The sequence below is a fragment of the Triticum aestivum genome, chromosome 5D, assembly GCF_018294505.1.
Source record: "Triticum aestivum cultivar Chinese Spring chromosome 5D, IWGSC CS RefSeq v2.1, whole genome shotgun sequence".
NCBI classification, from domain to species: Eukaryota; Viridiplantae; Streptophyta; class Magnoliopsida; order Poales; family Poaceae; genus Triticum; species Triticum aestivum.
In genome coordinates this window covers 515,681,215-515,685,599 of record NC_057808.1, presented here as the reverse complement: position 1 = coordinate 515,685,599, position 4,385 = coordinate 515,681,215, and positions in this window count along the sequence as shown.

Below are 4,385 nucleotides of genomic sequence, written 5' to 3'. Positions count from 1 at the left end.
CTCCCTGTCTCCTGTACAGAGGAGGGGATGAGGCGGAGGTGGGCTGGGCCTGTACTATGTATGATGGGCCAAAGTGCACGGTAGTTAGGTTCCTTCTTCATTTACTATTTTCTGTTTTCTATTTTTGTTTTGTAAAAGACACTGCTTGTATTTATTTATGCTATCAAAAGATTTTGCAAAATATGGAACTTGGCCATATAAATGACCTGCAATATTTGGCACTGCCATAAAATGGTTGGGGTAATATTTTAAGTTATTTGATTTTCGAATAAATGCAAAGGAACTAAAGTGGATGTTTTAGTCACTCCTTTTGGGTGATAACTTTTGAATAGGCAAACAAGTGACCTAGTTTTTCTCCACCATAATTAACTATGGATTATTTTCCATCACATGAACTTTTTAGTTTTAACATTTGAAAACTTTAATTGTTTGACTTTATTTTTAAATTTGAATTTAGAATTAGTTTGAATCAACGTGGGATCTAGCAACAGAAAAAAAATGATGACATGGCATCATTAGCAGGGGATTACTGTAGCTTAGTTATCCGGGCGTCACACGCATGCGAAAATGGCGAGAAACCATGGATCATCCGGGAAAGTTTGGTTTGGACCAAACTAGTCCTTTTGGAGTAGCCATGCTCCGGACATCCTATCCCGATTGATCACTCTTCTCCCTTTGACTGAGCCCTTGAAGTTAAGAATATACTCCACCCGCCGGCCCATTTCCTCTTGCATGCTCATGAGCATGAGCATGATCACGTCCACTTCTTCATTCGAATCCGATGAACTGAAGAACTCATCTTGAATAATTTGATCAAGCTCCGTCAGTCCATACTCCTCGTCAGATGAAGCATCTGAATCCATCGTTTTCCCTAAAAAAATCATAAAAAACCGGGACTGGCAATGTGTCGAACACATAGAGCGCAAGGGGCAGCCCGAGAGTTGCCGGACATACCGTGGTGGCGTCCCGGCAGACGGCGAGGACGGGAGAGAGGAGTATGTGCCGGTGCTGACAGCGTAGAGGCTCGGAATGGTTGCGGACCGCATGCGGCGGCGGAGCTGGGAGACGGATGGCACGGAGAAGGAAGAAGAGTGGAGAGAGCAAATGGATCCGGTAGGGCGAGCGGGGTGGATTTGATGAATTTCGGGTGGGGTAGGGCTGTCGGGTCCGACGTGGCAGACGCGCCTGGGCGCTCCCATATCCACCCCATATTTGGGCTGGATACGAGGGGTGCCAGTCAGTCTGGGTGTTTGAAGCCCGTTTATGGAGTCCGTCTGGGTCGAACTCTTGTGACTGATCAGTGACCGGGCCGTCTGTCCGAACGTTTGAGACGGATTTGAGACGTTCGACTGTAGATGCTCTTATGTAGGCAGCTTGTCTTAGATTTAGGGCGTTGCGAGATTTGATACTCCCTCCGTTTCAAAATAGATGACTCAACTTTGTACTATAAAATTAGTACAAAGTTGAGAAATCTATTTTGGAACGGAGTGAGTATTCGTATGGTTCTTCAGTCTCCAAACCGGCAAGGAATCGATCTCAGCGTCGGTCATAGGCAGTGGATCAACGAGGTTCATCGCGTGCTGTAATTGTGACAGGGTTTGCTTCACTGGTGTTTCGTTACTCATTAGTAGAAGACATCATGATAATGATCAAACACTCATGGGCTCGTGGCCCACTTTAAACGATTAAAGCTCTTTAAACAAAGCAGAAATTGCCACTCTTCAACCTTACAATGCTTACGTCTCTAATTTTCGGCAAGAATCGTCTTTGGAAAAAGCAAAGCTTCACTTTTCATTTTGCCAGGGAATAAACAAAGTGACATACATTGTGTCCACTCCTTGCTTTTTTAAAACAGAAGCAAGGGATTCAGCTATCATGGAGCAACGCATATTTTTCATGGACAAAAGAGTCCCATTCGGTTGCCACGTCGCCAAAGGCAAACCCTCTATATCTACAGTCGCATGACATCTCACATTTTTGCATTCGGCCACCTCAACTTCAAACCTGTCGGTCTTGAAGCTGCTGTCGAGGGGCCATCGCGTGTCGACATCTTCTCTACAGGATGATATCCAGGTTAGCTCTTCTTACGTGGCTCTGGCAAAATATATTAGGAGTGTAAGTTTTGTTATATCTTGGAAGCGTTTTACTTTAGGAATGTCTATTTAATAACTGGTCATTTTTTTTCTATGCAATACCTAGTTTTTGGGAACATCTTTTACAATGAATATGAAACATTTTTTGTTAAATGGGAACACTTTTCTATGAAAATGTAACATTATTTTTAAGCTTCTCATCTAATACTCATATTTTGGTAACATTTTTGCAATGAAAACGAAGCTTTTTTTCAAGTGGTAACATTTTTCTGTGAAGATTTAACATTTTTTGTGAAGTGATAAGATTTTCTATGAACGTGTAACATTTTTCTATGAACATGTAGCGTTCTTATAATAAAGATGAAACTTTTTTACGAAGATGAAACATTTTTGTGATGAAGATTTTTTTTATGAATTCAAAACCTTTTTTTGTGAAGTGGGAATATTTTTATTTCAGCTGATACATTTTTTCAACTATACCCAGAGTTTCTTAACTTTTTTCAGTAAAGATGAAACATTTGTTAACCAGAAATCTGGTCATTAGCAAGGAAAAATGACCAAGTATTAGATAGCAAATCCATTTACTTTTTGTCCACGGTACTAATGTCTATAACCTATGGGTCAAATTTCACATAGCTACGATACACTGAATAATCATCAACGGTAGACTCAAAAAGAAAAACCATCAACAGTAGGGCAATTAGTTTTTCGATAAGATGTCAGCATCTCAAATCATCTACGATGCTGGGCACAGTTTCCCTCGACCAGCTGCTGGAGGGCGTTGCGGACGGTGCACTACGTATATTTACCTATAGCATGCAAGCTGTCGTTAAGCTACAAGATGTGGATTAACCAAAATGTTAACAAAAAGCATTGGATGATAATTTAGAGTGTGTGGTTGGGTGAGAGGAAAAATGGGCTTCAAAACCACACGCCCGGTCACTGTCCGGGCATGTCCGTGGGCGTATGGAGAGCCAAATTTGTAAGAGCATCTAGCAAACCCCTTAAAACACATGAAACTGTAAAATAACCGCCAGTTTACAGTTTTAGGTGAAAAAAGCGATCTGAATAGAACCTGTAAACGACTTTGACTCGTAATTTTTTTGAAGGGGTGCGAAAAACATCTGGGCCAAACCCGTGAAAATAAGGATTTTGGAGACAACCCGAGGGTGCCCTCTATACGCGAAAGACCGTTGGGGGAAATCCAACTACCATCGGAACCTTCATGAATCGCTCTCGTCCGCTCGTCCCGACCGTCGGATAGAGCTCTCACTGTTACGCAATCCCAGATATGCTAACATCAGTGTTTCTGACTCACATACGCCAATCAGGCCCAACTGAAGAGCAACACCGACTTATGAAAGACCTAGGACCCTCTCCCCCAAAGGACTAGCCTGATAGGAGGGGACACCCGCACCCTTATAAATCGTGTTTTGCCTCCTCCTACAACCGATGTGGTACTAAACCCAACGACCTTTCCCTCACACATCAGTCACCATGGGCCCGCTAATACCATCATTTTCAGCCCACCAACCACAACCGACCACCCGTGAGTCCATCAAGATTTATTCTGGGTACATGGGCTCTGATACCACTTGTTATGCAATCACGAGTTTGCTGCCACCAGCATTTCCAGCCCACCAACCATGACCGACCACCCGTGAGTCATCGAGATTTATTTTGGATACATGTGCTTCGATAGCACTTGTTATGCAATCCCGGGTCCGCTAACACACCAGTGTTCCGACCCACATACGTCAACCAGGCGCAACCAGAGAGCAAGACTGACTTATATATGAGAGGCCCTCCCCCCCTTCCCACACACGCAAGACTAGCCTGATAAGAAGGGATTCCCGCACCCTTATAAATCGTGTTCTGTCTGCTCCCACAACTGATGTGGGACTAAACCCAAAACTCACAAGTTTGGGAGGCGGCGCAATGAGCAAAGTGATGGAAAAAAGTTGGCAAATGTGGTGCTAGCGTCGTCAATCGCTGGCTCAGGGCTCTCGCAAGCTTGGTCGGTGGCGCGAGACCTGGAGGTAGCCCTCCTTCTCCTTCACTCAGTTGACATGGGGGGTTGACGCCTGGTGCGGGTGGAGCAGGTAGGTGCTTGCATTGGGGACTTGACTGGTCCTGGTGGCCTATGCGAGTGGCGCAGACCAAAGGGAATGGCGCAGTGGGGACGGGCCATAGCTCGAAGGAAAGGCCAGCTTGCAGGAAGAGTGGGGAGGATCTCTTGGTGGCGTTGGGTAAATCGGCGGTGCTGAAACAAATTGGGTGCATTGTCCGATG